Source organism: Dermacentor variabilis, chromosome 4 (genome assembly GCF_050947875.1).
Source record: "Dermacentor variabilis isolate Ectoservices chromosome 4, ASM5094787v1, whole genome shotgun sequence".
Lineage (NCBI taxonomy): Eukaryota > Metazoa > Arthropoda > Arachnida > Ixodida > Ixodidae > Dermacentor > Dermacentor variabilis.
The window spans coordinates 30,604,618-30,629,849 of NC_134571.1; the positions used below are offsets into that span (position 1 = coordinate 30,604,618).

At 49.5% G+C, this 25,232-nt stretch overlaps 1 protein-coding gene across 7 annotated transcripts in view; it reads left to right on the plus strand.

Moving 5' to 3' along the window:
• Nucleotides 1–25,232, plus strand: part of cv-c (RhoGTPase activating protein) — a 448,163-nt gene that overhangs the window by 117,814 nt on the left and 305,117 nt on the right. Inside the window, exon 1 of one of the 7 annotated variants that reach the window (XM_075688532.1) lies at nt 1,596–1,997. The exons of 2 other annotated variants lie outside the window; for them this stretch is intronic. The gene's annotated coding sequence lies outside the window, so the exon portion shown is untranslated. Of the gene's footprint in view, nt 1–1,595; nt 1,998–21,330; nt 21,514–23,592; nt 23,740–25,232 lie in introns of those variants that run through there. 4 more of the 7 variants (XM_075688535.1, XM_075688534.1, XM_075688531.1 and 1 more) reach the window with 4 other exon arrangements.

Genomic DNA, 25,232 nt, shown 5'->3' on the forward strand with positions numbered 1-25,232 from the left:
AAGCGCACGTGTTATCTATAGGTATAGAATGTATCCTTTTACGATGGTCTCAGTACAGGAGTGTCAAATGTGTTGCGTTAACGTTTCCATTATGAAATAATACAACCTCAGGAACAAAGCGCCTTTATAAACGAGCTTCGCTGCCCGTTGTGATTGTGTGGGAGAAGCCACTGCCTGCCAGAGCTCTGCTGCACAGTTATCTCGTGAGGCCCGGTCGTAGAGAGCGTGCGTTACACGGCCGGCTCCCCCTCGAAAGGCGTGCGTGATGAGGGGGGAGAGGGGGGGGGGGGCCTGCGCGCGGCGCTCACGAAATTGCCAGGAAGTGCTGGCACGAGAGAAACCGCGGGCTCGGCGCCGAGGCGTGTTTGTTTGCGCGCTCGGTGATCTGATGTGCGCAGCTACAGCCGGGAAACGGGCGCGCACGCACGCACGCACGCTGGCGCGGCAGCGGGCGCGCCGAGACAAGACCAGCCGTCGACGGCCGGCCACCATTGTTCGTCGCAATCGGGCCGTGACGGCAGGGGCCTTCGAGGAGTTTGTCGACTCCGGCCACCGCACCTCTCGAGCGTGCGCGCACTTCGTGCGTAAAAAGGCCGCGGCCCGGCGAGCGCAGTGTGCGCTACGTGCGCCAGCTATAGGGCGTAGTGCTTATCGTCAGTCCCCGTTGTTTTACTACGGGTCTCCGGAGCGGGTGCTATATTTGTGCATCTGGTGCGTGTGCGCGCGAGGAGTGGACCGCGGAAAGTGAAAGTGAATTACGTACTCGGCGCCCTTTTGCAGGTTGGTTGTGTGCGTGCGTGCGTACGTGCGTGCGTCTTGCGAGTTTTCCGGCTTGTGCAGATAACACTGCGGCCCCGTTACGCGACAGCTCCAGATCCAGGGATTGTACAAGTGGTCTTCCGCGAAATCAGATATGTCGAACTGTAGAGGAAATGCAAATGCTCGGTTGTAGTTTTATGAGCATAGCTGCTGACGGGAAAGGAAAGTCGTGTTTACTAAAGTCGCCGTGAAGTGCGGCCGAGACATTCTGTCGAGAGGCGCGTGAGCGTAAGAAAAAAAAAAATAGTAAGGGAGAGGGGGTGTACCTACACGCGGTGCGAGTGGAAATTGTGGGCCACATGAAAACACCACGCGCTCGCACATGGTGCGGACCATCGTCCACGATGCTTCCTCTATGTGCATACCCTCGAAATAAATATCCCGCGCCACCACGGGCAGAACATTATGCAGCGTATTTCACCATTAAGTGCCGACAGAGGGGTTCATTCGGCCGCAACTAGCTTTGGCCGCGAGTCAGTCGGTGTAAATGAAGGAGCAAAGAGGCTTTTGATAGGCGTACGCTATCTTCTTCACGAGCACTGGACGGCTTTCAGCGCGATACCACGTTTGGGATGAGGAACTCGGGTCTTCGCTAATGGAACGACGAGCTTTGAGCGCACCAGGTGCAAGAGTGTGTAGATAGCACGTGGCACTCTGGGAGCGGCGCGTTTCGTAAGCCGATCTGCGGCGACGTCGCTACCGTTTCCGCCGAGCTTTCCTCGCGGCTTGTGCGACGAGAGAAACGCGTCAGGTGTCGTGTTTACCCAGCTGAATCAGTCGGGCGTCGAGGCGCTTGCGACCTGCGGTACACGACGTATGCGCGCCCTGCGACCTCCGCTGAAGGGGGCGCCGCCTGCATGCCGTCTCGCCGATGCCGCGGGAGTTTGCCGCCGTCGCATGCGCCTTATCGGCGGCCGATTCTTGGCAGGGCGGCGCGACTCGGAATCTCAGCAGGCCTCCTCCGATTGCCCTGCTGAGAAGTTTTTCTCGTCTCTTCTCGAGAGCAGCTTTTTCCGATATCCTCGGCCCGTAGATTGTGGCTTGCGGACGGCGATGTGAGTGCGTGCTAGACCGCGAAGTCCATCCTGACGTGGTTCTGCGGTGAATCTGTGCTGTGTGTACGTGCACGACTTAGGACGTAAGTTTCGCGGCATCTTTAGGGGATCTTCTTCGTCTCGGTGAGTGCGCTTATTCATGTACGCAGTCGAATAACAGTGAATAAAATATGCTAAGGGATTCCATTCTTAATGTGTTGGTATTCGTAGCCTTCTATAATATGATGTATCTTGTATAAAAGGGAATGTTCTTGTGTCGTGCGGATTATTGTTCGAGGTAGCGGTCATGGCCGTGGATATAAGTCTGTTCAACCCCTTTTAAATGGCATATGCAATGTTATGGAGGCACTGTTCATTGGGCCGTGCTCTCCTGCAGTGTTGTGCTGGAGAAGTGCTGAAAACGTATTATGGTGAGCTAGCATTTCGTGTAGATGTTGGCAGAGCATAGAATATTTGTGATAAGATCAAACAAAACATTGTTATTTTAGCGTCTAAACGTTAACTGTCTACCACAACAATTCCTTTAAACCCCCGGAAATTCTTTGAAACTGCCGGAGAGTCCTCATGACATGCTTGTTGGTCTTATTTACACACTCGATGCTTACACAGTCGCTTGTCTAAAACCTTGTACTAGCTCGAAATTTCTATGCTGGTGCCTCACCATTGCTAATCTTGTACTCGATGCGTATAGGTCCGCTGTCTAACTTGGTATCTTTGGTGCCATGTTTCTTTGAAGTGGCATTCAGGGCTTGGGAATCGGTGTTCTTAATTTACTCGTGCCGATATGGCTGCAGGAAGAGCAATACAGCCGGGAAGATAATGGACAGATGACATGTGGGCTGCACCTCCTCGTAGATCTCGTGTTATTTGTCCTTGTTTATATCTAGTCTTCCCGTCTTTTTCGTGCGGCTTGTAGTCAGGCATCCATTACGACTAGCCCCATACTAATACTTGCACGCGCATCATGAATGTGTAATGATACGCGTGGCAAAATGCGCTGCTAAGGGCTTACTTGCTCAGCGCGCTGCAAAACCTGGCAGCATTCTTCGTATATATAATGTGTGTGTATATGGTTGTCTGTGTGCGCACACTTTGTTCGACAGAGTTGAATACGCGATATCCGCATTTCCGTCTGTTATCATCCTGGGGAGCTCTGTGCGTCCGTCTCTCACCCTGAATAAGTCTTCTTTGCCTGCAGGCGTGGGCTGATAGCCTGATCTCAGTACGACGCATATGAACGAATCGGCTCTAAGCTTTTCTATCGCTTTCTGTGGATCTCGACCGCGTACGAAGCCTCCCCGTACGTTTGCTGTTGGAGGTCCGCGAACAGCAGCGCCCAAAAACCGGTAGCCGCCTCGCTGGAATAGAAACGTCAAACGGCGCGGCGCGTCACGCTTTAGCGTCACGTTCGCCGAAAGCAGTGACGCGCGCATACATGAGATGTCGCGCCAGTGTCCCCTTTGGCGGCGACAAACGCGCGCGCCGACTCGCGCACTCCCGGTTTCGTACTCCTCGCATCCGCGCTCGCTTCGTCGGCAGCGCCACTTGACGACCGAGTCACATGTACCGCGTGCGTCTAGTTCTGGGAGGAGTGCGTGCGTGCGTTGATTCACAACCGATGATTGATGGCGGTAAGAGAGCGGGGCTAGCGACAGGGGCTGCCCTTAGAGCTTTCTCTGGCTCTCTGCGGGATTCCGATTGAGCTACGCATCAACAACGCGTTTTGTCGTCACTTTATGGATGTTCCGTGGCCTTCACTAGACCGTATTTTGAGAAACACTACTTCGGTGCCAGCTTTTCCGTGGTGACGCAACGGATGACAGGTACAGCTCATATTAGACAGAAAAGGAAATAGAGAGAGGAAGATAGATAAAGGTCCTAGGTTCGCCATCAGATAGAAACGTAGGAGGGCTATTGTAGGGGTGAGTAAGAATCTTCTCTCCTCGGTGTCAAAGCAGGGCGTGCTGTTGAACAGCTCTTCCAAAGACGGCATTGGGGGCGGATGTGTTAGAGTTGCTTGCGTGCGCTCTGATAACGGGCCCAAGAACCCTGTCGTTCGGCCCGCGAGCTTGACTGTCGTGCCGTCGCTGCTGTTCCGTGGCGCTGAAATATAAGGGCTTTTAGCTCTGATGCCAGTTACTTTGCGAAGAAAGCAATAATGTGAATTAAAACCGCCTCTGTGCGCCTTCGCTGCCCTAAACGTCGATATTGTATCGGCAAATAAGGGTGGTAACAGGACTTACAAGCATTATTTTACGTGAGGTGAAGAGTAGTCCTAAGAACAGTAAATCAGCTGGACCGGCTGCGCTGATTTAATCAGCGCACACTATAGGCTTTGCTTCGGCTTCTCTACTGGCGTCACGAGGGCAACTCTCCTGTGACATTTGTTAACCGAAATGTGCCCATAAAAGTGCGTGTGTACCTGTAGTTTCACTCGTGCTACAGTTTTCGAGGTTTCTTTAGTGGCATTGCTTCAACCGTTTGAGAAGGAATGCTGAAGAAATCTTTGGGATCGCCGGAGCAAGGCGTCGGTAATTCCTGCCGTAACGCTCCCGGATTGTCTATGACCTTACGTACATTGTGCCGCAACACTTGTGAAGCGCGCGCCTGTACAAGAACTTCCACCTTCGTCTGTTGCTCCGCACAGGCGACGTTATAGGGCTTGGTGTTTCGTTGAAATATTTATGTGTAGTTTATTTCTAACCGGAAGCATGTCAATTAAACGCAAGCTACCAACGCAAAACAATCCAAACAAAACATCAACCCAACATAAGAAACGTGCGGCACAAGTTGCGGGCACAGTGCTCCGGTCGAAAAAGAAAGAAGGCAGTTGCCGCCTGGCGGCGCCCTTCGCCTGCAGCTCAGAGTGTTTTTTTTTTTTTTTCGTAACAGCTGCCAATGCGAACGGAGCTTTCTGTAATCCACTTTGCACTATCGGCACAGCCACGTAAAGCGTTCACTTACATTGGTGAGTGTGTTGACAAGCCGGTCTGGCAGAATGTGCGCGAGGGCAAGCGGTGCCGATCTGATTGAAGCGAACAATGGTATTTACCGCTCGCATTTCGATAACGTCTCCACTATCGCTTAATGCGCAATAGGTTGGTGAGTTTGATGTCAACACAAACTGCTATCAAGTCATCGCCCATGCATGAAAATAAATAAAGAACAAAAAGCTGACCGATCTCTAATTGAGAGACATCGTTCCCAAAACAGGCCGAAGTGACAGTCCTTTTTATAAATTCATTCCTTCGTTCATTCATGTCTGCAGTCGAAACGTAGCTTCTTTCGAAAATCTTTTGAGCAACAAAAGCGGGAAGTGTGCGCTTATCCCATGGTGCAACTAATCAGATTGCTTTTATTCAGTTCTGCCTCACATCATCCCTGAATTAGTTACATACAAGGTCGAAAAACTTTTGCTCACTTGAATGCACCAGAGAGCAAACTTACAAAGGAAACGCAGGAGCCGAAGCCGTTTATATAGCTTAGTCTCTTTGTCGACCCAACGTGTTTTAGAAAATGTGTCAGGTGTGGTGGAGAAGGTAGATTTTCGGACTTTTTGAAGGTACATGCACTCGAATTACTTTACAGTCAACTGAAAATGCTATTCCAGCTTGTAGATTTCACGGTAGCTTTTATATTTTATTCTCAAGTGCTGATCCAGCAAAAAGCATCTCGTGCTTTCTATTTGTTTACGGGTCAAGCTTGTATTCAATTTAGTATATTGCAGATTTCTGTGAAATAAAGCAGTTAGCGGTTTTCGTCATTGCTTCCGTTTTGTAATGAGGGTATAGCGTCTTCCTCATTGTTTTTTCAGTAGCGTTACTGTAGCATGTCGCTTACGTCACACAGTATATGAGTTATATACCTATTCTCAACTACATATTCATTGGAAGTGTTTCTTCCGTGACGCCTAAGCGCTAAGCCTCCATAATCAGTAGAAAGCGGGCATATGAATTTTCCGCTTGTATGCCTTGCATGCTGAGGCGTTCTTAAGTGTCACTGACGGGGTCGAACATGCACCATAAGAACTGTCGCCTGAATCAGCACTGTACAATAACGCAGTTTGTGTCGGGCGTAACCGTTTTGGCGACCATTTGAAGCCTGTGCAGTCGTCTATGCCATCATTAAGACAAGACCAATCACGAAAACGTTGGCGATGGCCTGATGATTTCGCCGATGGCTTGTCGTCCTGTTTTGCCCGTTCGCTTACCTTTCCTTCCTTGCGCACTGTGCGCATAACTCCTGTGTATGAGTGGACGACAGTCAGTGGACGACAAATGAAGTAGCGCAGCTGTCTTGGATCACTGCTAACACGCAGGCTAGCTATCGATCAGCGAAAAGTCGAAAAGCTGCATTTGAAATTGCAGCCCGTACTGGATATGCGTGGCTGGCGTCACTCTCTCTCCCGAATATTCTCCTGCGCTTTTACACTGAGGTAGCCCAAACGCTAGACAGCTCCTTGGTGATCCTTGTAAAACTGGTATTGCGTTGTGTGGACGCTGGCCAAGCTTTTCATGTATCGTGTAGAGTATTCTTTCCTTTGAGCTCGTCTTTTTCTTTAGCGTTCTTTTCGTGAGGATGTTACACAGCGCCGCTGTATGTTTGCGAAACGGTTTCGTTGTTCTCTTTTAGAGAAGCCGGCTGATTTAAATTCATCAAGACAGAGAACAAATTGAAGCTTAGCTTGTGAAGATGCTCGGCCTGCTTTTCCTGACCGTGGCGCTCTGCCACGTTTGGAGAGATTGCCATAATGGCGGGAGCGGCTCGCCTCCTTCGTGATTCCGAGTAAGCCATCGGTGCTCGGGTATAAGTTCCTCCCTGAGTGATCAGGGCCCTGCCGAAAGTGGATAGTGCGGGGGAAATACGTTGCCTAAGTGGCCTTCATTAGGGGACGGGAAGCGGAGGCCCCGCGTCCCCGATCCCGAGTTTATCCGCTGCCCTCGTTTCGGTATACCCGTGCGATTTCCGAAGGCAGACTCCCCCCCCCCCCCGCCGACCTTCTCCGCCCCCCCCCCCCGCCTTGTGTGTCATGGTGGCTGTCGCTTCTGTTTATCTGAGGGGTAGAGGAGCGGGCGTGGCGAAACGTGATAAGCCTCTCAGACTCAGAACTCCCATTGTCCAGAAGAAAATTGGGATGAATCGTCACGCACAAATTGAAAATAAGAACCGCAGCTCCCAATACCGAGCAAGAAAAGAAAGCTGCCACTTGAATCGTCAGTTGAGATATTGTTCGACAAAATAAGGATAGGGAGAGAGAGAGTGAGAAATTGGAGGGCGGTTAGAGTTTGGTGGACTTCTCGCCGATAAAGGTTTGTCGTCAAGCCAGTCACTTCAGCTCTGCTAGGAGCTTGTCTTGACGCTCGTTTCCCACCCCCTGCATCGTCTATTTGTGCAAGGAGAATTTGATAGCCTTTAAAGTGACAATGGCCGAGAAGAAACAAACACGCCAGTGAGAAGAAAACCACTTGTCCGTTGATCTACGACTTAGTCCGCCGGTATAGACCTTTTCTGTCTAATTCGTCCCCGGTTGTCTTAGCGTCAGTATTATTTTCTCGCCTCTTTACTTTTATCAAATCGCTGAGCAGTGAGCACGGAGCTCTTCATTTTCCCCTACCGATGCTGAGCTGCCTCTGCGCCGGTGCTTTGACGGCCAGGGTTTGCTGTGCTCTCTCTCGTACACAAGTATACATGACGCCAAGCAAGGGAGGCATAGGGGAAATGAATGATGTTTGATATAAACTGTCTAGTTAGAGATGACTGCTGAATTTGCGATACTTTCCACATTGTTTTCGTTTATCACATAGTGAGAGCTCCAGCTGCGGCAGCCTGGATACCTTAGGTAGAATGGCGGAATACAAAGGTTCATTGACCTGTTGCCTGTTTCTGAGGCCACGTGCTATGCATATGGTGCCTGCGACAAATTTAATGCTGCCCGTCCGCCTCCATGGTCCTGGGATACCTAAAGCTCGCAATGCTAAAACACGCGAGTGCACATAAGTGGCCAGGAAAGTTGACGGAGGGACAGCCGTTGGCGTAGCTGAGTTATTGGAGCAAGCTGCACACGTATAATGTGTAGGTTGTGGGGTCGGCTCTCAAAGGTGGCAGAAGCTGTCTTCTATACGAATTCTGAGCATTGTCAGACAGGTTTTCCTTCCGGTTGTGTAGCTATCCGATCCTAATGTGGCTACCCGAATGTGTTCTAGAAGAGTTGACTGTTGGGCCAGTTGGTCGTCCATATTTGAAGTAGTAGCTTAGCGCGAATAAAACCACGGACACAAGGAAGACAGACAATGACAAGCGGTTGTGCGTGGCGCTTGTCCTTGTGGCGCTTGTCATTGTCTGTCTTCCTTGTGTCAGTGGTTTTATTCGCGCTAAGCTACTACCCGAATGTGGTCCGATCCTTAGGACCCGAGGGTATGTACCGCTGGGTACGTGCCCGTAGGATCGACCGTTGGACATGTGTCGCTTGTTATGTGTCACTGGCTATGTGCCGCTCTTCAGTGAACCTCTTTGACGCCAAGTTTGGTCACTGTGTATGTTTCAGTGGATATGCGCGAAATTCGCGGCGGCGCCTCCAGAAGGCGCAGTATTTCCCCAGGGAGGTGCGAAAGCTGAGCTCATTTGCAGTACACGCCTTATACCTGACACGTTACGGCTATTCGCATACACTGCAAGAAGTAGGCTGTTATTTTAACAGGAATTTACCCGTCATATTTGGCTGCCAAGGTTTTGCCGTGAAAATTGCACGTTACCGTTCTTTTTCTTTTTTCATTTTACAGCATGTGGTCATGTTCACCTAATATTACTGTTAAACTACAGGCCCTACGAATATACGTACTTTTTACAGCCAAATACCATAAAATGTACGTAGTGCTGTAAAATCAACGTGAACCAGTCATTTGTATTATCCTTATTGTGCAGTAGAATTAACAAGCACCAGTTAAAACTACGAAATTAGGTGTTTTTGTGCTCAGCTGATACACTTTTATAACTTAAAATTCGTTACTTGCAATATGCCACAGCTGCCTGCTTTGCAGGCTGCCATGCCTATAATGCAGCAGATAATTCGGTACGAGGAGATGGCCAGTGTGACAGCCTTCCTTTATTGAAGAAAAATTATCACTACTTGCTGAATTTCCTCTTGGTGAAAGGCAACAGTAGGGTAAAATTTGTGCAGTGAGCTTTGCCAACATGTCAAGTTGTGGGCGCAGCTGAAAACAACAAAAATAACAACCTCATCACCACATGGCTAAGACATATTGTGGACAGATACAGAAATAAACTAAAATGACTCGCAAGCAATAAAACGTTTTCAAAGCAGTGGAACCTAGCCTAAGTCATCTTTGAACTTAATGCCTCGAGAGCGAAAGACAGTCGTGTGACCAATTATGCTTAGCTGACAGCATGGACTACCACTTGGTGTTGCTGGCTACATGATGCGACTATATATACATTGCAAGTATTCATGTGGTAAAAAGCGTTCATGGCAAATACATCTAGCACTCTCAGAAGCATCCAGCATGCCGTCCAGAAGTTAAATGGCACTTACCTACTCATCCACTAGCTGAGGAGATTTTATAATGTTGTCCACGTATACACGATGACAATCTGATCTGTACAATCTAATCTGATTGATTAACTGCGAGTTCGATTATCTGTCCAAGCTTCGATACGCAGCGTAACCACCACCGCGGCTGCCGCTTTCCCGCGAACCCGTGAGCGCGATCTTCTTCTCTCTCTTCTTCTTCTGCTTCTTCTTTTTTTGTTTTAATCACGCAAGCCACGTTGCCGCCCCACGACGAGATACGCATGCGCGTTCATCTCGTGGACAGGCGCCGGCAGATTAGCGCGCGCCGCCGGGCGTGCGACGGCGGAACTCTCTTCCTTTTCAGTATTTTTTCCCCTTTCCCCGCAGGAGAGCTCGAGTGGCCCACATATCCGGGCAAGCGACGGTTTTTTTGGGCTACAGACGCAACGCTGTATATTTTAGGTTGTGCTGCGCGTAAAAAAACGCAGTACTTGTTATAGTGTACTTTGATAGCCATCGTAGATATGTTCTGCCCGACATTCACTTTTACTCCCTTTTAATGATATGTTGATTATTTCAAATTTAGACCTCATAACTTAGAAGTTCAATTAATACTAGTCAGTGTCCCATATCTTTTGGAAGCGTCGTTGTCATATAGCTGTAGAAATATGGCGAGTGGAGGGAAAATGGAGGTTTACTTGGTGGAACTAGAGGGAAGATAGTAGTGGAAGTCGGATAGATAAAACAAAGAAAATAAAATATGAGATAAGAAAGTTTACAGGTGAGGAAAGAGCCGAGAACGGAGCCGATGTATCACTGCCCCGCTCCGCCGCTTATCCATTTCGGAAAGGGCATAGCCTGTCTTCCGCGAACACGTGTCCTAGGAGCTCTTATTAGTTCACATCTCCGGGAGCAAACCGCCACCAGCACTATCGGAACGTCGACGATGATGCTGATGGCGATGATACACTTTACTGTAAAAGATGACTGTCTAGCGCATCTCCGCGTCCTTTCCTCCTCACCGCTGCGGTGCCTTTCCTCCCGCTTACCTCGGCTATCGCGTGATCCGCTGCCGAGCCGCGATCCTTGGCACGGGCACAACAATGAGACATTCGTCTCGTTCCTCCTTTCTACACCTTGTAACGGCGATAGTTATGGGAGCTGCCTAACGCCCAGCCGACGCCTCGGGGGATGTCTTTTTTTTTTCTCTCTCTCTTCCGGCCCGATTGTTATCGTCGTCGGCTTTCCTTTGCCAACAGAGACGTCCTGCAATGCTGGGAGTACGCAGCGGAAGCTGGATGAAAGCACTCTTCAGCTCCCGGGGCTATATTCCTTTCTTTTTTTCTTTTTAAGGGAGGAGGATCACGTATATGGCTGAATGCAAGTGCGTGCAGTGCTGCTGTGCGCCGGACATTTAGCTTATTTTGCAGTGATAACGTTTTGAGGCCCTCTTTGAATGGCATTGCCAGCCACGGTACCTGTCGCCGGATAACTTAAGAAAATCTCCGACGCTCGAGTCCCGATGATTCAGTCGGGATACATTCGAAGTAACGTCCGAGTGAAAGCTATCGCGACACTGTATACGGCAGCGCCGTGCCGAGCAACGCAAGAAATATACTTACGTGTCGTGATTTAAAACATAAGGGCCACATTTGCCCTACACAGCGCCTTCCATGCTGCAGACGTATTGTGCAGGACGCGTGTTTTCGGGTACGTATTGACAACCGTGCCATTGTGCGATCTTGCGCTCATGGCGCGATCTGGTGAAGGTGCGGCAAACCATATAAGAAAACGCACCTCAGCCGTGCACGTGGCAGCGGCAGCGCAAACTAGCCTAACGGGTACCCGCCCGTTTCAAGCACTTAGCCAGAAATCGGCGGAAAACGCGCGTTCGGCATTTTGGCAGTATAAGTCATTTGCCCGACAGTGCGTGTGTTTCTGTATTGAGCGGCCGTAGATAAGCTATAAATTTGAAGTGGTGCCTCCACGTAAGGTGCCAGCATTGCAGAAGCGCGACGCAAATATAAACGGGCCTCTGCAGAGAAAGAGCGCCATGCTTGCAAGATGGAAGAGCACGAACCATGGTGTCACGAACCATCGCACGCGCTGCGGGACGCCGTCGTGCACATTGATACATGGACTGGGTGTGCGCTTGGGAAAAGACGCTCGGCGATTCCGTCGTCGAAGTCGCTCCGAATTGGTACGATTCGCCAGCTATCGCCGTGAATGTGCTGCGAGTGCCACGCCTTCTCGCTCGCGGGACTGTCATATCGGAACGGACATATTCGAGAACACCTACGAGATTTCGTGCCGAGGTGATGTGTACAAACACGGAATATTTAATGCCCAGCGTGTCCCGCGCCTGCCGAAGAGCCGCAGAGTGGCTTAACCCGTTCTTCTGCAAAGCACGGAATCGACGCTTCAATTCGCGGCGGCTACGCGTGAAGAATGCCGAGGTCACTCGTATTTTGCCGAGAGCGTTATTACCAGCGCTTGAAAACGCATGTCCCAGAGTGACTAGAATGACGCCGCTACGTTCAACGAAATGCAATTTATATTCTACATAAGCTTGCGGAAGGAGTTGAAGCTGAAGCTCCGTGTAACCTTGCAAGCAGTGAAGGCATTCGTAGATTCTTTGTGTTTCTTCAATTGAAATGCATTCATGCCAATAATTAATGGCAAGTACACACACTTTCGTCGTTCTTTATCCCGCTAACCGCATACGTAACCCTTGGGGTCCAGTTTGTGAAAGAAACACCCACTCGCAAACGGCACAGTAGCGAATGGCGGACAGTCCCAATTGCAGCAGATGCGGTGTCGAAGAAACGACCAAACATATCCTGTGTGACTGCCCCATATACGAAGACAAGAGGAGTGCCCTTCGTGCAGCTTTGGAGCACTTAGACGACCCTGCTTTTACAGAGGAGAAGATGTGCAAGGCCACTAAGGCGCTTAATTGTGCGTTTCTTGAAATGCACCAGCCAGTATGACCGCTTGTGACTGACTCAGCGGTGCACGCTTGTGAGGGTAACACTGGACACTGTGACCTTCTTTCTACCTTCTCCTCTTTCAATTATATTTTCCGCTTACCCAGTGCAGGGTAGCCTACCGGGCTCAGCCTGGTTAACCGCCCTGCCCTTCCCTTACGTCTTCTCTCTCTCTCTCTCTCTCTCTCTCTCTCTCTCTCTATTAAGATCGAGAAATTGCACGACGCCCGCGATATGAAAGTTCGCTGACACCGCAAGACGCGAAATTGTTTGTCCCCATTTTCCTTGTCGGTGCTTCTGCGGTCGGGTAGTTGGCAGCACGTCGCCCATCTATTCTCCGCGGAGCGGAGCACGACGTATATAGGCAGATCTCTCCATCGTCGCGCCTTGCTCGTGTTCATTGTTGAGGAAGAACCATGGTCACGCGATACGTACGTCGTAAATCACACTGCCTCACGCCTTTGTGCGTGGTCATTTTTATTTATTTATCTCTGCTGACAATTGGACCCTCGGGGGCTTTCTCCCTTTCGTTCCGGAACGAAGACGTACTGGGTCCTCGTCGCGTAGCGCTCGGGACGCCCGCGCTCTGTGTAGTCTCATCTAAAGTATATCCTTGACGTCGCCCTGGCAGGGAACCAGATGTTCGACTCGCTTTTCGCGGTGCGGGTTGGCTCCCCGGCAGCCTGCGTTCTGTGCATGTACCTCCCTCCCCTGTACGCAGGCGTATGCCGCGGTTACAAATTCACCTCTGCATGACGTACGGTGCATGGCGCGTCTATCGGCCCCTGCTAGTCGTAGATGCCAGTCGCTGTGAGGGATATATTGTCATTAGCGGCGTTTAAGAACACATGAAGACACCTGAAGTAACTGCTCGTGTTTATTTTCCCGTAGTGTTCCAGACCTATAAGCAGACGTTATGTCCCGCAGCCGGATCCGGAAGTTTCGTTTGTTGATGGCCCGATCAACGGAGAGCAATTCAGAGCTGTCTCCATGGCTTTGAGCGAATCTAATGCGCGCCACTTCTCGAACAGTGCTCATTCGCACGACGAACTCGGTGTGAACTGCAGCATTGCACGTGGTGTCGTGTCGCTCGCGAGATGCTACGCGGACCGCATTTTTGTTTGCTGGATTTTGAGAAACGTTGCACCGCCTTTTATAGTGCGCGCCGAACAGCGGACGCAGGAACGTATGCCAAATGTCAGTGAGAAAGGACGTTTATAAATTATTATTATTATTATTATTATTATTATTATTATTATTAGTAGTAGTAGTAGTAGTAGTAGTAGTAGTAGTAGTAGTAGTAGTAGTAGTAGTAGTATGTGGATTAGAAGCATGGAAAAATACTCGCAGAACGGAAAGGAAGCAAAGAAACTGGCTGGCAACTGCCACCGGTAAGGGCACGACACCTGCTTTCATGTTATGTAGGAAGAAGGGGATAGGAACAGAAATGGAAGATCAGGCCACAAGAGAAGGAAGGGTGACACATCACAAAGACTGAAATAGTACAACGACAAAGAATGATTCACGTGGGTAAGTACAGGAAGAAATCACCGCACAACAAAAACAACTAAGCACACATCTCGAAAAAGAAAGAAAAAAAGAAAGGAGGCCCGTGGTCTCATCACTCGCTGCACAACACGCGCAAGTGGCAAAACCAAGCAGAGCAGAAAAGAAAACAAAAATCTACGTGGGAAGCCATCTGATTAACTTCTAGGGGAAAGATAAAAGAAAGAAGGAGGACGCACTGAGACTGTTCGCGTCGAAAAGCCCACAGTCACAATGCATATTTGTAGAGTCAAATGTCAATACGTGTGGTCTCGGGCGCCTTCGGTTTGGGGGCATCGATACTGTGTGCTTATCACGGCGTCGTACCCGACAATATATATATATATATATATATATATATATATATATATATATATATATATATATATATATATATATATATATATATATAATAGCGAAGCACCGATGCGTGCACAACCTCGAAGCGTGGCTGCTGCGCGGATCCCGGAGCCAAACTTCAAGAATAGAAGAGACCGGGGCAATCTCGGCGGGGAACAACGGCAGCGGTCTCGCTACCGGCGAAAACGTTTGCAGCAGCCGCACCGTCAGCTCCTGGGCCTGGAAGCACCGTTTAGTCTGGCCTGCCAGCCTTTGCTGGCAGGCGCGGGGCGCAGGAGTATCGTTACTCAAGGCGCCCATAGCCTTTTCTTTCCCGGGGATCAAGGCGCTCGCGCGATCTCACTTTCGCGGCAAACAAACTCCCGCGGTCGACTTGCCTCCTCTTGCGTCCGCTGACAGGGGGGAGACGACAATCGGGTCGCTGGAACGGGGCTCAGCGCGCTGCTATTCAGCATCGTAGTTAGTAGCGGCAGTAAAGCCCATGCCGAGCTGAGAAGAAAAAGAAGAAGAAGAACTAGATTTCTAAGGGCAAAGGGAGAAACAGAAAAAAAGAAGTATTGAAAGTTGTTTTCTCATACTAGTATCGATAACGTCACGCTAATGCGCAAAATTGGAGATTCGTTGTTGTGCTGATTCTGCGTATCCGCCTCGTATTAGATAAACTCTGAGGAAGGTGTGCGTAATTTATGTTGATAAATGCAGTGCATCATGCGGTAAATGATGACAATAACCGCACGGGTGGCACTTTGCTGTGTACTGATCGTCGTACTGTGTTGCATTCTGCAGTTCGTTGTCAGGATCACGTCGGCCTACCTTCCGAGTTATCAACTTTGTGCATAATCATTAAAGCTTTCAAGTACAGCAGAGTGAACAAAATATATGATATTACGGTTTTCTCTGAAAAAAAAGTCGTTGCCTATGTTTCTAAGCAACAAGTTGCAGTTTTTTTTTTTCTCGATATTGTTCAACACAGGACTGCGGCCGCCAGGGGAGCAGAGATTGATAAAACTTTGTTTATTGCCTCTGCCATATAGCTCCACTTTAATCTTTGTTCAGTTATTGGCGCTCACTGTTGCCTACACTTACGAGTTCAGGAGACCACTGTCCGATGCTAGCGGTCCGGCATAACGCAACGCTAAGTTTCTCAGCACTTAAACTCAGAAGACCCAAAACACAAAATATTGGTTCTTGCCAACTACACTGTATATAGTTTCCGCTGCCTTTTCTGTTGCAAATATATACCGCACTTCCCAACGCACTGCTGCGTGAGCGGCTGCCTGTAATCCTGATTATGATTACGTTGAGAAGCATGTATACCCGCGTTCCGTAATATATCGCGAAATGGCTCACCCAGAAATGTGGGTGACAGTCTTGCGAATTTGAGACTGCGAAAGCAGTCTTGGTGACCTCGGCAAAATGCCTAAACCGTACTAGCGAACAATCGACTGGCGATACGTATTGTTCGAAACAAGACTGGAAACGAAACAGGTTTTGGACGACAATTTACCTACGTTGTGGTCCTTTCTTATTTCCTATTTCAACTGCCACTACACAGTCCAGTCAATTATGCAAGCTTACGTTAGTATTCGGATTTATTGAAAATTACTAAGAGAGCTTCAACCTTCTTTTACTGTTACGATATTATGTTGATCTCCCACGAACACACGGAAACGGGGCAATGTGCACATCGCACTCCTTCTACCGAGATGGGCAAAGCTCTCCTCTGCACTGCCTCGGGGGGACTTGCACATACGGTGCCGGGTTCTGCGCTCTGGTCCTGAAGCCTTGTCCGAGACTGTTTGTAGAGGCCACTGGAGCTGTGGGCCGTCGACGCCGGGTCCCGTGGGGAGCAGCGGGCACGCAACGGTCTTCCCTGTATTTGGTCGGGGTTCATCCACCCCGGTGTTGCCGAGACGCGGCCGGGTGGGCGGGCAAGCCCTTGTTGTTCCCGGAGCGAAAGACCGCGACGCGACTCGGGGTGCTGCTCGGGAGACGTCTAAAAATAAGATGGCGACGGCTCGCTTGCTTCCTTGTGAGATATAAATGAAGAGGGCGAGGGAGGGCGCACTGCTGTGCGCGTTGCCCCAGCTTGCCCTCGCGGGTGGGGCAGCGGAGGAGGGAACAATGTTTACGAGAGGGACGCGCTCGTCGACGGGCGGTTACGAGTCGACTCCTTTTTGGGCCGAGCCCTACTGCTGGCCCATAGGTGGCGTCCTCCTTTCTCCGCTGTTTTGCCGTTCCGCTCGAAAAATAATGGCGGGCTTGAAGGGGAACACGAAGGTTGTTACGGCTGCATCCAAAAGGGGGCCGTCACCATCTCGACGCTGTCTGTATATCCGCGAAATGTTTGTTCATCCAGCGAGACGGGAGCTGCTCTGATGGAAAGCGCTGAGGGGGATATTTATTGATGTTTTCCTGGCACCGTGACTTTCTTCGGGGAGAGAAGGATTGACAGCTGGTATCGACTGCTGCTTGGCTTTCTGAACCAGATACGCGTTTCCGCTGGGGGTAAACACGGAAGTTTTTCCCGCGTCCAGCTTGTGTTTGCGAACGCTTCGGCGTGCTTCGCTCGGTCAGGTCGAAATTAAGGATCGAGATTTATGGCGCCCTCATAGAGCAGATGGCTGGAAGAAACGGGAGATTGCGGTCGCACTTGCTTATACGGTTAACCGCGCGATGTGTAGCCTAAGCTTTGAAAGCTTTCTTTCTTTCTTTTTTCTTTTTACGACAACGCAACATCTCACTTTCATCTTACGTCAGCGACATCAGCAGGTGGCAGGTTTTTGCCATTCACTCATATTGTCTCTTTCACAAGCGACAGATACTAGGTTCAATACCCAGCAGATATTTCTATTCCCCTTTCCCGTCCCCCAGAGTAAGGTAGCCAGCCAGACGCATTTCTGGTTAACATCCCTGCCTTCTTTCTTTATTTCCTCCTCCTCCTCCATTCGCTAAAATTGTTTTTGTTTGAATCACAAGAGAGAGCCGACCATTAATAGATGTTGGTGCTAAACCGTCAGCACAACACAGTCTTTGCGTTGGTGCATGGTCTAAGAGCTCTTCGTCTGCTTCTTTCTCGGTTACCGGCACGCAACACTACGGTGGCAATATCATGAGGGCCACTGATCACGGGCACTCGCAATGTCTCATGTGATGATGATATAGACTTCTCCTCCTCCTACTTCTTCTTCTTCTTCTTCTTCATCGTCATCATCATCATCATCATCATCATCATCATCCTGGTTACGCCCACTGCAGGGCAAAGGCCTCTCCCATACTTCTCCGACTACCCTGGTCAAGTGCTAATTGTGGCCATGTTGTCCCTGCAAACTTCTTAATCTCATCCGCCCACCTAACTTTCTGTCACCCCCTGCTACGCTTCCCTTCTCTTGGAATCCAGTCCGTAACCCTTAATGGCCATCGGTTATCTTCCCTCCTTACTACATGTCCTGCCCATGCCCATTTCTTTTTCCTAATTTCATCTAGAAATGGGAATGGGCAGGACTTACATTCACCTATAGACTTACATTCGCCTTATATACACCTCCGTAGACTTGCGTACACCTCCGCTCGGAAATATTATGTAGGGACATGCGGTACTTTTTATGTTACTCGTCTATTGTGCAAGCCTGTCAGTCAGAAACAGTGCGCTCCGAAGGACTCAGAACGTAAGAGCACAGTTTTAGCATTGTCGCTGTAATGACGCATCATCGTGCTTTCTTCTTTTATTTGACAGCCCGCACTGGCGGTGAGGCGGCGATTCTGCAATGATAATTGTACGAAAAATGCTTATTTTTTCTTTCACTTTGGTTCTACCTGCATTTTATTATACTGAGCCGCTCTAGGGCGTGTGCGTTGACTTGTCGCTTCTGCGAAAAAAAGAGTTTTTCTTCTTCGGGCGGACGCACTCGGGGCCAGCAATCTCACGACGTGTTCTACGTTTGCCCCGCTCGGCCCATCCTACCAAGCGCTCGGTATTCTTCTCGGGGGAAGGTCATCGCCGTTACGCTGCTATCCGTTTCTCGCGGATCCTACATTGAAGCCAGCTGATGCGAGCGCGGCACTTGTAACATCTGGCTGGCCAGCTCGAGGGCCGAATTTACGATCGGGGTGGCGTCAGGTCGGTCGCTCCTCTCAGCCGGAGATTTGGTCGGAACTGTCGCCGGGGCAACGATCGCGAGCGCGCGTTGTTCCGGCGTCGAGCGACCGACCGAGCGCAACTGGGCGATTGCGACACCCGCCCCAATCTCCGCGCTTTCCGACCATCGCCTGCCTGCTCTGTGTCTTGCTTCGTATCTCGCAACCGTCTCGCAGACGGGAGCGACTTTCTTCCCAAAGATTTATGTCGGCCTGCTCTCTGGTCTCAGTCGCGTAGTATTGTTTTTGCGGCTTCTCTTGCCCTCGTCTTCAGGATCGGATTGTCTTTCCTCTCTCCTTTTGAGCGAGCGAGCGAGAAGCATACCAACATTTCATCCGCGGCCCCCTAATCAAGAATCTCTCTGTGGAGAAGATGCATTCCAGATTGTACGGCTCCCAATGTGGGGGTGCGCCGCTTTGGCGTTGCCGTTCGACGTCATTCCTCCTCATTTTCGCTTCAACACTGCCGACGCCACTGGAATGCTCGCGGTGGACATCTGCCGCGCCGCGCCGCTGCTGCTGCGAGGTGGCTCGGCGAAAAGCGCACTTCCGCCAGCGGCGGTGTATCCAGCGCAGGGTGCCTTGTGTTGCGACGCTTGAACGTGGTATTTGCGCAACTCGATCCTGTGGTGCGATCTGAATTTCGCGTTTTCCAGCTTCGCAGTTTTCGAGTCAACCTGTTTGGCGCGGTAGCGGAGCTATTGCTCGTTTAAGTAACTTTAGGAACTGTACACGTTAGGTTTCCCTCGAAACGAAAATACAAGCTTTGTTTGATGATGCAGCAAGTAGGAACTCACGTTCATTCGTAGCCCTCGTAGGGTAGACAACGGTGGCGTTATCGGCAGCTACATGAAATTACAGTCGCATAGCTAAGTGACGGCCTCATAAGCGCATTCTATTGTACTATTTACCGAATTATCCGCCAAATATTAAGTGCGGGGCAAATAAATTGGCAGTTCTGTAAGTATGGATGTGCATGCCTTTGGCGTCGCAATTATAGTGGATTCATCCAGCCTATAACGAATTCGCAAGACAGCAGTCTTGCGAATTCTCTTGTGATACACCGAGTGTCACTCCATTTCTTTCGTCATTGCTACTGACGTTTCGGCCAGGTTCCGGCCGAAATGTCAGTAGAGGGCTATGCTACAAGCGGCCTGCCATACAATGAAAGTACTGTAAGTCACAGGTTACGGTATGGAGACCCTGGTTCCAAAAATAAAATATATATAGGAGAACTGTTGGCTCGTGAAGACTGAAGCTAACATCAAATGTCAACAGCGTGCTCTGAGATGTTAAAAGCTATCCTTTCAGCGCTACTTCTCGGAAATTTGACCTTGCCATGCTTGAACAAAAGCGAGCTGTCGTTCTAAGCCCCCCCCCCCCCCCTACATCAATAGCTCTCTTTTGTGGGTTTGTTGGATCGGCCTGCAGCTATTACAGCCCACTGCAGGTGCGTCGATCCACCCGCGGTGGGGGCGCCCTTCAGAGAACCAGCGAGGACAGCGCTAACCAACCGTGAACTTCCTTTGGAGAACTTTACTACGGCGGCGTTCTCCACCAAGCACCTCGTTCGGAGAACAGGAGAAAGGCAGCGTTGGAATTTAGAGGCGCCGGCTGGGGTCGGGCGTGACCAGCCGACTACGGGGACGCAGGACAATGGATACCACGACGACTGCGCTGTAAAGGTCGTCTGCCCTCGAGAGATCACTGAAACCTGTGCGGCACGTGTGTGTGAGCCCTCCTCCTCCAAAAGGCGGGTAGTCTACTATGACGTCGAACGATGACGTCGAATGGAGTGCTTGTAAGCAGTGGTTGTCGGCTGCGTGCTGGTGCTCGACGTCGTGCTCTGTGCTCGTCAATGTACTCGTAAGCTGTGTGCTCGTATGCTTTATGTTCGTCTGGCGTGCTCCATTTAGGAGCCACACTATACTGTTGAATCTATCCTCTTGTTTAAAATGTAAATACCGCAAATAAACCCTGCTCACCTAGTTCCTCCCAAGTTCCTCTCTACGACCTACAACCCTTACAAATGGTGGCAGCGGCGAAATCGTCCGACAAATCCTACAGGGTGCACAAAAAAGAAAAGAGAAAAAAAATGTTTGTGTGGTATGGTGGCCACTATATAGCATGAGGAACAAGTGGACAGCTCAGTGAATGACATGTCAGTGCGGCAGCCTTAGTGCACCTGCCATAAATGCAGCCAACCAAGTCCTCGTCCGATACGGCGCGCTGCCACGAGTCGATGTTAGCTGCGTGCCTTGCTTGTTCGTTCATCTGCGACTCGTTCATTGCTATGGTTTTACAGCGTAGCTTTCTCGTTTCTCATTATTTTTTCAATAAATGAATTTGTGCGTGTTTGCCTTTCTTTCCACAACAATGAGAAATTCATGGCATAATTTAACAGCTTCTACACCCATCTATGGTTTTTGCATTCGCATCCTAAATTGACGGCTTCTAACCAGATATCGTCTCTGCTGTTGCATGCACGCATCGCTCCGATTGCTGCACACTGTCGTATTTCCTTATGGCACTGTTACCGCGCAGTGTTCCCGCCTCCTTCCCAGGCGTTTCCGCCTTGGCACTCACTTGGATCTCAGTACTATGTTGATATCTGAGACGCAGGTAGTCGCTTCCGTTGTGCGTGTTTACATTCCTCCGCTTATGCGCATTCTTTAATGACGTTACAACCCCCGTCTTCATCCCCATTTTGGCAGCTTGCGCTCCAAAACTCGGCGACTTCCTTAGCGGCGCGTATTCAGCCAGATTATTCGGACTCACCGCTCTGACTTGAATTCATAGTAAACCTCTCTCGTAATGTTGACGAGTTCGCCCATTTGCATCTCACGTGAACAGCGCGTCCGTCAGCTCCAGTAGCAACTGTGCTCGCGCAGCGACACGGGCGACCTCGCTCGCCAGTAGGCTGCACTGTCGCCGCACGCCAGGTGTGCAGTCCGCGACGACAGTACGCGGCTGGCATTCGGGTGAGTCAAGGCGCTCTCTCGGCGACGGGGCGATTGCATTGGGGCCCTGTCAAAATGTCTCCGCGCAGGTGCAGCGCTACCCGGCTCTCATCTACGTAGCAGTGAGCATGAAACCGGATGTTTAGACGCAGTGTTTTGCACGGCTTCGCGGTGTGCGTGACTGCGCCTTGTGCCACCTGGCATGCAGATGAGCGTGTGTAACGGGCTGCGCTCTATTACGGGATGCATTGTGTTCTTGAGCCCGTGACACATGCTGACTCGCAACTGGGGATGTGACGACAGTGACGCGATATATTGTTTCCTTGTATACAAACGAAATTAAATAAATAAACAAATAAGGTCGGCATGCGATAACTGAGATGTAGAAAGATGATGCGGTTCAGTTAAATCCAGGAGAATTGTATTTCCTTATTTGTGCTACGATTTACATACCTTGACCTTGCAGACTTGTATTGCCCAACTCGGGTATAATGCAAATGGAGAACGCCGGACGTATTATCTTTCATATTCAGCTTTATTTCGGTAGATTGTGTGGAATATAGACAAAGTTCACGTACAGCAGGAGGTCCCGTGGTTGAAGAACCCTATGCGGGACCTCCCGTGAGAGTGACAAAATAAAACAGAAACAGTGTGCATTGGCTATAAAACCTTCGAAAATGTGAAAATGCCATCAGATAAGAACTCGCAATAACCGATCAATAAAGTGAGAAACTAACATTAAATGAAAGAGAGTTCAATTTGATTTTTTGAAAGAAGAATTTACTGTAATAGGCGTTAGTAAAGTTAAAAGAAAGGTATACCAATACAGTACAGATATAATTTGGGAAGCGGCAAAATGTTTAGTTGACAGGAAATAGAAGACGCTCACAGCCTGGATGAGAAGGTTAGGATTCGAACTTTTTTTTTCTTTCTTACAATTAGAAGCAAACAATAGTTTACCTTGTAGGGGTAGATAAATATAAACAAAAAAATTTGCCAAGTAGGTTCGACAACAGCAGCGAACACCAAAGGTAATACGAAACGAAAAAAAAAAGTCGTATGTTTATGTGAAAAATAACGGCCGTGGGTCACTTTTCATCTAGACGGATAATACGCGCTACAGAAGGAAACGTTTCATTGTTAACGTCGCTCGAGAAGCTCGCTGTCCTATTTACAAACATCATTCGTATGCACACAGCACCATGCATATCCGGTAGAAGGCGCCGTTATAAGTGCGCTGTCATTATATTAGACTCTGGGCTACATGCAGACGCTTCCTTGAAACGTTGCTTGTGGCAGTGTGTGTTCGGAAGCTTTGCCATCGTTTGCTTCAACAAATGCTCGCTTTCTTTAAAGAGAAATCCGAATGTGAAAGCTATAGGATGTCTGGAATCATCAAGCCTTCGAGAACATGTATGTGACAAATGGCAGTGACACTGAACGTTCTACCCTATAGGATCGAACCGTCTGTCCTGCACAGAAGTGTTCTTCGTTAACATAGCGGGACTTTCCTTCGCACTTCTGAAATTTCGTTATATGGTGGTATGCATCAACAGCGCAGCTACTTTCCATATATATCTCATATCGATATACCTGGAACAGTTTACCTGTCTTGTCAGCTGTGATTAACCGCATCCGCCTTGCAGCAAAAACGGAAGGTAACGGCACCGGAAGTCCTACTTTCAGGAATAGATTCTTTCGGGTGAAACGCGCGTCAACGGAAATATCGGATGCGCTCTAGATAGTCCCAGCCGTGGAGAAGGGGGAAAAAAGAAAAGGAGAAAAGGAAATTACTCAGCATGCGTCGCTGCACAGTTTCGTTTGAGTGCTGTTATTCGAAGTCTTTTTGACATATATATCGTCGCATCGACACATTAATACGTGTAGTGGCATGCTTGGACTATGATTCATGCCTTTACATTCGCGCTCTGTTTTTGAAACAGCTCAACGAACTATCGACTAACGCGCCTCTGGTATTCATGGAGTACTCGCCCGCCGCAGATTTCGTTTTAGCGGCGACTCTTATCTCCATCCGACATCATTTTCTATCTCACGAACTGTGTCTGTCAGAGGAGAAAATAGCACTGTTATAACTTTGTTGGGCTTTGTTCGTGAACACACTTGTAGCGGTTCGCAATACGTAGAACCTCTCTTCGTGCTGCGCCTTTGTGTTGCGCTGCTTTTGTGTGTCACCCCGGTTTCGAGCTTGTCTCGCGCTGTGCTCGCAGCTGTGTCTCCGTGCACCGTCAGTGCAGGTTCGACTTCGTGGAGCAGCTGTGCTGCGCGACACTGGGTGACTGTCGGGCACGAACGTGTAGATTTTGTTCTGCTTTGAGTCCATTATTCAGGCAAGTAAGCGGGTGTTGTTATGACACATCGACGGTCCTGTCTTTTTTACATTTCCTTGAATGAGGCTTGAGTAAGCCACGAAAGCGTTGTTGAAAAACCTCAAGTCGGCAGGTCTTGGCAACCATGTGTAGACTCGATCCGAACATTCAAATGTGCGCGAAACTGTGCTCTCTCTTTCCTCTCTCTCTCATCGTCCCCATACCCTCTCCCCCAGTGCAGGGTAGTAAACCAGACGTGCGTCTGGTTAACTTCCCTGCCTTTCCTTTCTTCTCTCTCTCTCTCTCTCTCTCTCTCTATCTATCTATCTATCTATCTATCTATCTATCTATCTATCTATCTATCTATCTATCTATCTATCTATCTATCTATCTATCTATCTCTCTCTCTCTCTCTCTTTCTCTCTCTCTTGAATGAGGCCTCTGAAATGGGTGGGTCGTGCGAGCTAGGCCACACTGATATGTCTGTTGATGTTGTTTGGTCGCTTTAGATGGCACGTACTGATGGCAAGGATTCTAAAGTCAGACGTTAAATATAGAAACTACGACAATTTCCACGCCACTCGCTCACGACATGCAAGGCCCTCTTCGTTAGTACGGTAGATAAATCATGTTGTTGAGGTTGTCCAACATTGCCTGCCGTGAGTACCTTAAAGATCGCACGCCTTGCAAGTCCATTTATTCGGAGTAATAGTGACTTTGTGGTACTAGACCGGCTCTGGCACAGGCGATCGTTGCGTAAGTTGCATGGTTGCGTTGGGAGCGCGTTCTGCGGCGTGCGCGCACCGTTTCGGACGACGTCGGCGGTCGAGAGTGCCGAGAGATTCGGACGTAGGGCGTGTGGAATCGCCAGCGTGTATGAGGCCTTGAGTGCAGTCGGCTTCTGCTGTCGACTTTAGGGTTAGATGTCCTAAAATACACGGCCATACCTGACGACATCACGCTCGCGTGGAAAGTTGAGTGTCACGAAATCGATGTCCGTTGGCGAATTTTCCGGCAAGTCAGTGGGGGGGAATTGATAACACAGAGCGCGCGTTGGGCTATGAGTGAACGGCGTACTGCGCCCTCTGGCACAGAACCGCCCGGCAAATGTCCGCTTCCGCGTTCGTTGCAGCTGTTCCTCTGATCGCACTGACCAAGCGGAAACCATTGCGATTTGTTGCCGCTCGCACACGTAATAATCTAAAGGAGGCGAAAGCGGGTCCTACGATTTTATTCGTGTCGGTCAAGGCTTTGTTGACCTTTCTACGTGACAGTGGCCTATTAGAAAGACTATAATGGCCCCATTTCATCCCTTTTCATATTTTTTTTCTCACGCTTTTATTTTTGTCACGCTCTTTTTCCCGTCTGTACTTCCCCTTTCCCTTCCCCTAGTGCAGGGTAGCAAACCGGAGGTTTTAAGTCTGGTTAACCTCCTTGCCTTTCTCTCATTTGCATCTCTCTATCTCTCTCGTGCTTAGAATATCGAACCTATCCTCCGGCCTTGTCTCTTTCTC